Source organism: Furipterus horrens, unplaced genomic scaffold (genome assembly GCF_987537825.1).
Source record: "Furipterus horrens unplaced genomic scaffold, mFurHor1.1.pri manual_scaffold_1, whole genome shotgun sequence".
In the NCBI taxonomy this organism is placed as follows: Eukaryota; Metazoa; Chordata; class Mammalia; order Chiroptera; family Furipteridae; genus Furipterus; species Furipterus horrens.
In genome coordinates, this window is record NW_028327171.1 from 6788142 (window position 1) to 6800989 (window position 12848).

General features: G+C 48.2%; 1 protein-coding gene and 1 pseudogene across 1 annotated transcript in view; both read right to left on the bottom strand.

Moving 5' to 3' along the window:
* DSCAM (DS cell adhesion molecule) overlaps positions 1-12848 on the bottom strand; it is a 425587-nt gene that overhangs the window by 110893 nt on the left and 301846 nt on the right. The gene's annotated exons all lie outside the window — the stretch shown is intronic.
* LOC150020567 (small ribosomal subunit protein uS14 pseudogene) lies at positions 2731-2925 on the bottom strand (annotated as a pseudogene).

Genomic DNA, 12848 nt, shown 5'->3' on the forward strand with positions numbered 1-12848 from the left:
GCCATAAAAAAAAAAATAAAAAAAATAAAAGAAAACATGAAAGATTTGGAAAAGGACCAAAACAAGTCTATATTTTCACCTGCTTTTTGCCTCATGTACCCAATCCCGGGAAGAAAGACTCTTCCTCATTTCTAAGGTCAAGTTCATACCGGTGCTCTTCATGGCCCACCTCAGAGACCCTCCAGCATTCCCTGAGCACCTGAACATAGAAACCTCATGCCTTCCTCGAAGACTGGCACATAGTGAGTCATGTCTTTCACATGGCCTACCACAGTGGTTTGGGACAGATCACAGCAAGTCAGGGGTCTACCATTCCTGCAGCCCGGACACCCATGAAAGAACTTGAGCTTAGAAGTTTCTCCTCAGTCAGCAGGCACGTGGCAGAGATAACGAGATGTGGGACGGGCAGTTGTGAAACAGAGGAAAAGCAGCACCGAGCCTCACAGTTTAAAGACCTTGCCTACCACGGGGGTGACTCCCCCACCACCACCCCCCCGTAGCCTATTTAACAAAATGTTTAATTTTTATTAACACCTTTATTGAGGTAAAATGTATATAACCTAAAATCCACTTGTTTTAAGTGTCTAATCGAATGGGGTTTAGTATTGTATTTGTTTCCTGGGGTGGCCATGATAAGTTATCAGGAGCTGAAGGGCGTCCAAGGGAAATGGATTATCTGATACGTCTAGAGATGAGTGTACAGTCAAGGAGACAGTGAGGCCATGCTCTCTCTGACAGTTCTAGGGGAGAATTGTTCCTTCCCTCTTTCGGCTTCTAGTGGCCTTAGGTATGCCTTGGCTGGTGGCAGCTGAGCTCTAATCTCTGCCTGCATCTTCCTATTGTGCTTTCCCCTGAGCGTTCCTCTGCGTCTTACATGGATTTCTTATAGGACACCACGAACAGACTTTGGACCCACCCTAATGCAATATGACTTCATCTTAACTACTTATCTCTGCAAAGACCCTATTTCCACATAAGGTCATATTCTGAGGTTCCTGGTGATTATGAGTTTGGGGGGGATGGGACAATTCAACCCACAACAAGTATATTTATATTACTCAACACACACACACATTCACATACACAATTACAACCCAGTACAACTATGAGAGTTGTATCATTATCACCACCTCAAATTTCAGAACAGTTCCATTTCCCTAAAAAGATTCTATCAGTCCATGTAGAGTCACTTTCCTTTCCCACCCCCTAGACCTGGGCAACCAGGAAGGGATATTCTATTCCTCTAGATTTGTCTCTTCTGGACATTTCCTATATGTGGGATCCTACAGTAAATATTCTTCCTGGCCTTTTCCACGGAGAACGTGTCCAAGGTTCATCCATGTTCTAGCGTGCTCTTTGGTGGATGAACAGTATTCCTTCTGTAGCATGTCTCTGCTACATGTTTACTCATTCACCAGTTGACACACATTGAAGTTGTTCCCATTTCCTGGGCATGATGGGTAATGCTGCCGCCAGCCCTTGTGTACAGGTTGTTGCGTGGACCTCTGTTTTATTGTTTTCCTTAGTGGGTTCCCGGGAGTGGAACCACTGGGTCGCAAGGCATGTCTACGTTTAACGTTTTGAGGAACTTCCACACTTAACCCATTTTGCAATCTCCATGTAAGGAGTCTGAGCACAGAAGAGGAAGGGGCAGGGCTCTGTTAAGATTCAGAGGACACGGATGTCGCCTTCCACCCTGGGACGGGTAAGGCTGCAAGAAGTGAGCTGGCACCCTCCTGCCCAGCTTGATGCTTCCTGGCTGGGAGCCCCTGGGCCGGCCTCTGTGCCTCCCCTGCCGAGGAGCTGAGTGTGGTGAGGGAGGGTCCCGGAGGGCTCGGTGGGTACCACCCTGCAGAATTAAGCACACCTAGGGACTGGAGCGCAACTTCGCAGAGATTTTCAGTTGCCTTTCCAAGCCTGTTTCCCCTCCTCAGAGATCACAGAGGCAAAAGGCTTCCTGTCGGAGACTGTCAGGGACAGAAGGGTCGATGGAGCTGGGACCTGGGACAATAGTCTCCTCCCTCAGTTGTCCACCTCACTAGGGGAAGGGAATTCACCAGCCCCATGTAAAGGAGCCATTAACTCACTGGCCCCCCTACCCAGACAGGAGGCAGGATATGCACGCCACCCTCTCCAGGAGCTTCTTCTGCAGCGGATAAGGTCAGGACGAAGCTCCAGCAGGAGGAGGAGGAAGCAGAGATGACCACTCCTCCCCATCGCTCCCCTCCGCTGTGGACAGTCCTGCCTTCAAGTTGGTACTGTTCACCAGCAAAGAGTTCTGGATGCCACTGAACCCCTTTGAACAGGGGATGTGAAACTCAGACATCCTATATGCGGAGGGAGAGCTGAAAGGGAAGCTCACACCTTGACCAAGGAGGAGCTGGGCGGGCGCCGTGGCTACCTGTGTCCTGGGCGGCGGAGCGCACCTGCGCTGTCACACGGAGACTTGCTCATGAGTCCGGCCTGCCTGGGGCACTGTGACACCCATTCTTTATGGTCCCCACCACTTTTCCGAATGTAGTTAGGAGAGAGGCCAGGCCAGTCTATGAGATTCTTTTGACAGGTCTCTTTTTCACTTTGCCTTTCAACATAGAGTGAGGTCTTTCTTTTTTTCTTCTGTTTTTCTTCTGTTTTTTTTTGTTTGAAATTTGAATTTTTATTTTATGTATAAAGATCTAGCCATCCTGTGGTAAGGCAGATGTCTCAAATGACCCATTCATGAAAGTTCACTTAGTTCAGCTTAATGAAGCCGATATCTTTCATGTCCTGACGAAAACCCTGGCGGCACATGTTAAGGCTGTACCTCCAGATCAGGCCATGCAGGTTTGAGCAGGTGTGGCAAGAAGGAGGACCCTGGCCAGCTTTTCTCGGAGGCCTCCAGCAGAGGTGCTGGTGACCCATCCTGCTCTCTCAGAGGCAATGAGGCAAAAGGTGAGTGATTTCTTCATAGTGGCATCATCTCAGTAAACCTCAACCATATATTTATGAGGAAAATGAAACATCATAAATTGAGTCTAAGAACCTCAAGATAGCACTAAAATAGTTGTCAAAACTGTCTATCCTTTTCTTGATTCTGAACTCAGGGGTATTGGGCCCTCTTTAACTCTAATAGGAGGTATGGATCCCTGACCTTTAGCAGAGATTTTCAGTGACCTCCTCAAGCCCATTTTTTCTCTCTTTCTCAAGTTTTTAACATGTGACATTATACAAAAGTTATGCCTGATTAAAAGAGTGTAACCTTTCTTATAGGTAGGTGTTTCCATATGACGGAACCCAAGGCAATGATACATCTGGGACCTTTGGGAAGCATGCTCAGCTGCCTGGACTCCCTTCAGGCTGCCTATACTTCCTCCTGTGCTGGCCTAAGATCAGGATCTGATCACTGGAGCACCAGCAGCCATCTTAGACGAGGAGGTGACTTTGACAATGGGAGCCTACGTCCTTGATGACACTCTGAAGCTATCTTCCCAGACCTGGCCTACCTCATTACGTGAGAAAGAAACCATTTTATTTATCCATTATTATTTTGAATTTTCTGTAATAGGAGACAGAATTGTTTTGAGCTGACCTTCATCATAGGCCTAGACTCTTTGAGGCAAATATGGCATATGTTCTGTGTCGCAAAAAACAACTTCTATTCGATGGCTCTGCAGAGAAGAATATGAGGGCATAGTTTCCAAAGCAACATCCAGCTCATGGTTTTGGGCTGGGTGCTCAGCAGCCTATAGGACATGGCAGTCACTTAGTTTGAATCCTTTGGTGTGCCGCTGGCTCAACTGTGTGGCCTTAGACAGCCACTTGATCACTCTGTGCCTCAGTTCTTTGTCCAATGGGGATAATAACCGTTGAGAGGATAGCAGAAGCTGGCCCACAGCAGGGGTCCCTTCATGCCCAGGGGACGTGGGGTCTTCAGATGAGGACTGAATGTGGGCTTTGACTTGGGGCTTCTTTACTACAAACATCTTCAGTTCGGGCTCGAATTCACTAACCAAAATCTTTCTCATAATGTCTGAGGGCCGAGGCCTGATAATAAAACATCCCCAAACCACCACGAGTGACTTACGTGGCAAAACCATGAATAAATCTGTGGCAAGACCAAGTTTTCCTCCCCTTCCCCTTTTTGAAGCCGGGAAACGTGAATCAGAAACTGTGAAACTCACATACAATTTAGCCTTGGAAGCGCGGCCCCCGGTCCCTGCAGTAAGCAGCTGGATTTCTGCAGCCCCTCTTCTAGAGCAGAACAGGGAAACTGGCTGCAGAGCCGTGTTCTGGAAATCAGCCCATGCTCATGCCTCCCAGTGTCATGGGAACCTAAAGGCTACGGAGAGGATGGCTCAGGGTCCAGTGTTTGCAAAATAGAAAAAGAAATGTGCAAAATGGCAGGGCATAGAAAAAAGATATACAGAGTTCCCATGAGGACATGTCAGGTGTGATCACTTCCCAAGTCCCTGGCATTTTATCTCTTGCCTTTCTCTATATTCCAACGAGAACAAACCAAGGCTGAAACAAGGGTTCCTGTCCTACCTGACGAGCTGCTGTGCAGGCGAGCAAATGCATTGGGAAGGTTGGTGTTCACCTGGAATGTAATTTCCTATTATCTTACAGCACTCAGCTTGTCGCTCTCCGGGATAATGCAGAATTGCTTTGAGGACTTGTCTTCTGACCTTTGCTTTGTTGCATCCTATGTGAGAACAGTGCCTTGACTTAATAATGAACCTTTGGTTTAGGTTTGCCCATATTACTCTGCCAAAACACGTCCTTAAAAAAAAAAAAAAAACTTATATTTCTCCTTTGGAGGAAGGCCCCACCAAACCTGGGCATATTCGTTCTGGTTAACACATTCAGCATTGGGTCCAAAATATTCCAGCAAGCCCACGTTCTTTTATCCAAGCCAAGTACGTTCAGCCCTTTAAAAGACCGGCCCAAGGACTTGTTAAAAATGGGTTATTAGCTTGGCTCTTCACAAGGCTAATGCCAGAGGGCACGGCCTTTTCACTTGTCACAGGCGTGAACACTAAGGGATGTCAACACAGCAGCGGAGCAGTGCTTTCCGCGTGTTTCTGCAGCAGCACACACGGACGGGAGAGTTCACAGGACTGGTACCGGGGAGGAGGTGGGCCCACCCTGCAGGCAGGAACAGAGAAAATCCAGACCAGGAGGGCTTTGTCCAAAGACTGCATACTGTGTGCCTCTCCCGCAAAACCGCCCCTAAGGAGGGTGCTGCCTGGCTTCGCTATGCATTTCCTTCATAATCAGGGTGCCATCGGACGGCGCCTCGCGTCCAGCAGGTCTGCAGGCTTCCGGCACAAGGAAGCCTCTTGTGACCCACTTTCTTGCGGCAGAAAGACGCAGCGATGCGGTGGCTCTGTTGGGGCCAGTCACAGCGAGCTGACGGTGCAAAGTGCCACCTGACCCTGCAGTGCGGTGGCATCGCCTATGTATGTAGCCTGAAATCAGAAGTGGAGGGAGGATTTACACCACGGAAATGGGCCAATGCTAGGACACAGGGCTGCTCCCTCCCTCCATCCCCACGGCATTGTTTAACATTGGCCTACACAGGAGGTCCCAACCCCCATCACACCAGAGGCACCGAGAAGGCAGTTATCACTAAGGGTAATAACTAACCTCATTCATAACAGCAAACCTACATGTATGAACGGTGCATCACTGCATTTTTGGACAGGTAATTCAGCAAGACATGGAGGCACTGATTTTTCAACACAAAGCTACAGAGAGAATGACAATTGATGTTAATTAATCATGAATACTGAAGATTAGCTCCAATATATACTGTCCTGTCTTCATGGCTCCCCCCATAATACAAAATTGATTCAAATGCATGTTAATTTTTTTCTCCCTCTCCAGTTCTGCTTAAAATACCACTGAAAAAGAAACGCAAGGAAATGCCAAGTACTCTGGCTAGATAGCCACCCTGTCACGATTGTCTGGATCAATCCCTTCATTTTATAGAGAAGAAAGAGGAAACCAGAGAAGAGAAATGAGCATCAAAGGCCCAGACACCAGAGCTGACCAGACTCTGACCTCAATGACTCCTACCCTAAAATCGTCATCATCATCATCATCATCATCAACAATGGCCCCCAACACGGGGGGTGACCTACCATCCGGATGCCCAGGACTTCCCATGTTTGAACAGAGAGTTCCTTAGTCCCTCCACATGGTGAAGACAGAGTTGGGAGATGAGGGTGTGGGACCAAGAACAGGGCTCTCCTAAGACCCAAGCTGGGCAACGGAGGCAGGGCCATGTGGGTTTCCGGCTGGGATGGTCAGGGAGGGAGAGGTTCCGGCACGTGAACATTTTATATTGCTTCTTTAGCAGCTTTATTTTTCACGTACCACCCCCAACATTTGACTATGAAATATTTCAAACGTACAGTAAACATTTCATACCCATAATCGAAGTTATTTTCATGTTCTCTCATCAGTCACTCAAAACTCACGGAACACATAATTTTCATTATTCTATTTATTTATTTTTAATAACTTATTTATTTATTTATTTATTTATTTATTTATTTATTTGTAGAGAGAGGGAAAAGGAGAGAGGGAGAGAAACATCACTGTGTGCTTGTCTCTCACTTGCGCCCCCAACTGGGGACCTGACGTGCAACCTAGTCATGTGCCCTGACTGGGAATCGAACCAGCGACACTTGGCTCGCAGGCTGACGCTCAATCCACTGAGCCACAGCAGCCAGGGGGCTTCTCATCATTCTATTTAATATAGACATAGTTGGACACATGACTCAGCGAGTGTCTCGAAAACCAGGTGCTGACGTGGCAGCCCTCTTCCTGAACTCTGCTGCTTGGGGTGGAGGCCCACAGGATTGCTGGAGGCTGGACTCCAGCTTGGGATCGGGTGGCCTTGGGTTAGACCAGTGTCCTTCTCACACTTGTCATAGCAGAAGACGCGGCGAGAGAAAACGCTCGGAGGGAGCAGCTGGGCTCCAACCTCATGCCATCCAGGGACAGGCTGTGACGAATGTGTGAGACCCCTGGCTGCCCTGGAGCTCGGTTTCCTCATCTGACACCTAGGAGAGCCAGCAGCGGGGCTCAGGGACGGATTCAGTTAAAGCTGTCCAACTGTCCTTCATATAAAACCTGGGTTGAAACTGGGTGGTCCCCGAGGTCTTTCCCAGCTCCAATTCTCCTCGCCTCTCCCCTCTTCTTCCCAATTCCCACTCTCTTCACCTCCCTTTCTTTCCTCTTTCCTCCCTTCCCCATTTGTACCTCCCCCCCTCTCTCTGTCTCTCTCACACATATACACAATTCCATAATCCCAACAGCAGCTGACTTGCATGCATGCTAACTGCAGGCCAGGGACTTTCCCACACACGACGCGTGTATTTAATCCATATAACACCCAGGTGGGATAGAGATTCTGGCTCTAGACATGACCCAATTCATATTTACAAGTACCATTTTAAGTAGATTCCAAATTATGCTATACTATGTGTGAGAGGTACAGAAATAATATTCTTAGCAGATTCATTGTATTTAAATTGATCTTAACAGATATGTCTGTGATCATCAAAGACAACCAGATAGTAAACAATTATTTTCAAGGGGAAAAAAATTAAGATGAAAACATAAGAGGATTTCAGGATTCATTTTACACTTGACACCTTCTCCCCTTCCCTTTTTATTTAGAAATGAAGAAGCAGAGAACTGGAGGGTTTAAAACTGACTAAACTAGAATGTATTCCCTCTCTGCCCCTGTCCTACCCTTAAACAAAAGCTCCATTTCATCGGATTTTTTATAACATCAGTATCATCATAAAAGTAACGTAGCTTCTTTAATCTCTAGGATGATGACTTTCCCTTCCCCTTTTTTTCTCTAGGGTCTGGGGAAGCTAAGCGGGTCTAGGCTAAGCCACACGTAGTAAATAATACATCTGTGCTGCTGCATCTTTTCAAGTCTCAGGTCTCCTTTGCTAAAACACGTGTTCTCCCAGCAGTGTGCATGTTCTCAGTAGAGAAGGGAACTCCGTACCATTAGGTCACACTCCAGTAGGATGGGGGAGATAAGTAATGAGCCTGAAGCAGGCAACTTGTAAAGGGAAAATCTGGAAGGGACACAGGTCTTCTGAATCCAAGTGCAAAGCCTTCTTGGCTTCTCATAGAGGAGAACCCGAGGCTGGTCCACAGGGGATAGGACCTCTGACCCCAGTGGGGAGGGGTAACTAGAGCCTTCTTGGCAGCCCCTCCATCTGGGGCTGAGTCCATTCAGGGAGATGCCCCATGGCGCCCTGGACAGCTCAATTTCCTTAGCTGAGAAATAGGCATCAAGCCCACGGCACATGTGAGGGACGATGTTGGCAGGACAAGTCACAGGGCTTGTGGAACCCAGAGCAGAATGACAACACAGAACCCTTTGTTTAGGCTGCAGGATAAGGGTGCCATTCAAGTTCTGAAATAGAAAGCGTTCTTTTTCCTTCTGAGGCCTCTGTTTCCATATGATGATTTCTAGTTTCTATTTAATGTCCTGCTGCCTTGGGCTTGGGGCTGGGCTAAGTGCTGACCCTCTTGGCCCCCCAGGAGCTGACCTGACACTTGGCATGTCATGTACATATACGAGTCCCACCAGCTGCCAGGGTTCCCGCCAGATGACTGCCACACCCAGGGTTTGGGTGGATGACCCCCAAGGTTCCCAGAGCTCCCCCTCTGAAAGCTGTGTGGTGTTGCGGCCTCTGGGTGGGGATGGCAGTCACCATGCCCTCATGAAGTCCGACCCCGATCTCCTAACACACACCCAGGTCTCTGTGGGTGAAGACCCTCAGTGATCACTAGGTGGATGCAGAGAAGTAGAGGTCCGGGGATCCGGGAGCAGGGGAGAATCCATTCTGGGGAAGCAGGAGGTAGCTGGGGGTGGGATCACATGGGAGCTATGGCTCCAAGTCCCCAGTTCATGGCCCATTGGCCCACTGGACTTCACTTATAAAATACAAATTTAAAGACAACATTATTCAAAATTTCGAGATGGCCACCGAAGACCATTAAACCACAACTGCAGCGTCCTTGCAGGGCTCAGGAACCCACATCACTGTACTGGTCACATAGCCAGGACCCTGGCCCTGGATGCTGAGGAGTCCCCAGCCTCCTAAGCAGCCTCCACTGTTCCTGGTGGAAAGGAGCAGACTGGTTGCCTGAGGGACATCAAGAAGCAGAAAAAGGCCAGTCTCTCGGGCAGGACTTGGGCATGGCTGACCACACCATGAAGATGGAACGGGGACCCAGGGGCCGCTTCTTTCGCTTGTGCTATGACCCAGGAAGGCAGACGCTAATGAGCTCAGCCCTCAGTTCTCTTTCTAATACAGAACCGCCTCTCAACATCATCTTTCGTTATAACTGCACTTCTGACCTGTACGTCCCCTGGGGCCATCAGGAACCCACAGCTGCATTTCCCAGTCACAGCAAATACATGCTCTGCTCAGCACACCTAACATAAATTCACTGTTCTAACCACTTCTAAGTGCACCATTCAGTGGCATTCATGTATTCACACTGTGTCACCTTCCCCAACCCAACCTCTGTAGCCATTAAATACTCACTCCCTGCTCCCTGCTCCCTGAGCCCCTGACCCCACCATTCCTCTGTCTCTAGGGATCTGACCACTCTAGGGCCTTGAGTAAGAGAAATCACATAGTGTTTGTCCTTTCGCAATTGGCTTATTTCACACAGCATAATGTTGTCAAGGTTCAACCGTGGTATAACGTGTGTTAATATTTTATTCCTTTTCATGCCACATTTGATTTATCCATTCATCCACCGATGGACTCTTGGGCTGCCTTCACTTTTGGCTGTTGTGACCGACACTTCTAGGATCACTGGTGTACAAAGCGTGATTCTTGAAAATGTCCGTAGTACTTGGCTAGCAAAAACGGTTTGCAGGTCTGCGCCTGCTTCTTCTCAGGCCTTCATGGCCCAGTGCCTTTGTCTCCTTCGGGGTCTCTGCCTCTCCGCTTCCCCTCCACTTCCTCATCTGTAAGAACAATGAGATCTTCAGCCTCCCGAGGCTGTGATGAGAATTAATGAGATGATGTGAGGGGGACCCGCTGAGTGTGTCAAAAGGAAGACCCCCGCAGAAGGACCAAGTGCCATTACCGCTGCTGCAGAATCAAACATTCCTCCTGTCCAAATACTTATTGTTCATAAAAGTTTTAGCAAGTGAGGCTGCCTACTGGGCTGCTCTAATCCCCACAAAGAAAATGATTTCTCCAGCCAGAAATTAATAAGTTCTTAGCACATACTAAAATATCTCCTTGGCCGGGTTACTATGCTTACATAATGAAGTTACTTTGATTACAACCATTCATCATATGTGTTTCCGAGCTACTGTGGGCTGTATTTGATGTTAAACTTTAACAAGAGTGACAGCATCTCCACTTCCTGGCAGCTTTGCCAGGGCCTCGTGACATGATTAATTGTGTCAACGCAAACATTTGGGTTTTATATTATACTCACTCTGAGCTTGTTCCAAGTCACATCGTTGGGAGAAAGTGGATTTATTTTTCATGACAAGTATGAATATTAACCCCCAAATATTAAAAACAGTAGTTTCCTTCAAATTCCCATAGATATAGGCAGGTCATTTCTTCCTTTTTTTTTTTTTTCTTGTGTGGTCATGTACATAGATGTTACATTTGGCTAATAATAAAACTTCTTAATAATGAAGTTAAAAAATAATAAGTAGACTTTAATTTCCTACCATCAGTGAGAGTAAAAAGATAAATTAAAAAATGTATGAATATAGACTACATTATTATGAAAAAATGGATGAGGTCCAGAATATTAACTAGCGAAAATAATAATCAGTGGTGTGTTAGCCATCCCCCAAGATGATGCCCAGTGACCCTTGAATCCTGGTACACAAACCATCCTATAGCCCTCGCCCACGTTTACCGGCACTGTTGGTCTTTGCGACCAATGAATGTGGCAGAAGTGGTGCCGAATCCGTCTGAGGTTAGGTTATAAAAGGACTGCAGCTTCCATCCTGAGCACTGAAGTTCCTTCTCTCTCCCTGATCACTGGCTGCAGGGAAGCCTGTCATCATGTCATCAGGACATCCAGATGGTCCATGAGCAACCCCTTGGGGAATGCAAGTGCCTGGCCACCAGCCTGCAAGGATCCAAGGACGGCCAACGGCCTCACGCCGCAGTTCAGACGTGCCAAGCCTCCGGCTTTCTAAAGGATTCTGATATGGTTCTTCGAAGGCAAGAAGTTTCCATGGAAACAGAACCAGCAGTTTCCAGTGGTGTGGGGATGGATACAGAACAGTTAGCTCAAAAGCCGTGTTCTAACTTTGGAGCAGGTGCTTATGTACAGCTGCTTAGCATGGACAAGCAAGGAAAGAGGAGATAATCCACATGCCCATTAATAATGTTCCTGGTGGTGATCAGTCTCACGTTCTGTTGATTCCTGCTCCCTGGTATTCAGGGCAGGATCTCCTGCCATCTCTGCTCAGGCCACCTCCCTCTTTAGGGCATTCCAGAAGTTTCTTCCACCTGAAGGTCCTTATGCAAGACAGGCCAGTTACCAGGACTTTGATCCTACAATCCCCACTATATTTTTAATTTCTGACATTTCGTCTTTTCTTTGAAGCCATTTTGACCACTTGGTCTTCATCCCATGCCACCATCCACTTCGTACAGTTCCCTCTTCATCTGGCCACTGATGAGAGGTTCTCATTTGCCTGCATACCCTGCATATGTGTTTTGTTAATTTGGTCATCTGGATTGGGTGGTAATCTGGTTTCTGACATATTCTAGATAGTCCCTAAGGCGGTTTGACATTGTAGTCAACACCGGCAACTCCTGCGGCGCACCTGAAGCCAAGCTGTATTGACTTTGTCTTTCCCTTGGACCCTTCAGCTGCGAAGAGAGGGGGGGTCTGCTGCATGGGCAACAGCAGACCCTCCATATCACCCTGCCCAGGCTCTGTAGCTTCAGTTTCACTTGAGAGGACACTCCAGCGTCATCGCAAGATGTCGACTCAACACGGGAGGAGACAGATACCGGTTATCAGCTCATCCGATTGGCGAAGGAAACGAGCGCCAGGGGTCTCCTCTGACGGTGGGAGAGGTCATCGCACCTCACTGGACAGCTACCGTCTCGCCATGGCTCACCTGCCCCACTGGGTGCGTGGGGATCAGAGAGGCGCCTCTCGAAAAGTGGGCCACAAAACACCCGCACCAGTTAATTCCAAGCAAACAACAAGAAAGAAGCCTCCGGCTCTTCGCCTCGCTAGCTGGAACATCAGGACCATGTGCCCCGGACTTACTGCAGACCTTCCGTGGATCAAGGGTGCCAGGAAAACCGCTGTCATCGATAGGGAACTGGCACGACTAAACATCGACATTGCGGCTCTACAGGAGACCCGGTTGGCCGACAACGGAACTATCAGAGAAACCAACTACACCTTCTACTGGCAAGGGAAGTCTCCAGACCAACCAAGACAGCACGGTGTTGGGTTCGCTGTGAAGAACACGCTTGTTAACTCCATAGAGCCTCCCACAGGAGGCACAGAGAGATTACTTACCCTCCGATTGTCAACAACTTTCGGCCCAGTCAGCATTCTTAGCGCGTATGCCCCAACCCTCTGCGCCACCACCGAAGAGAAAGAACAGTTCTACCATGCACTGGACGAAGCGTTATCCAAGATTCCCAGAAGTAACGCTCTCTATCTCCTTGGAGACTTCAACGCAAGAGTAGGAGCCGACCACATGGCCTGGCCCACCTGCCTTGGAAACTTTGGGAGAGGAAAGATCAATGAGAATGGTCAGCGACTGCTTGAGCTTTTGTGTCACCACGGCCTGTGCGTGACAAACACAT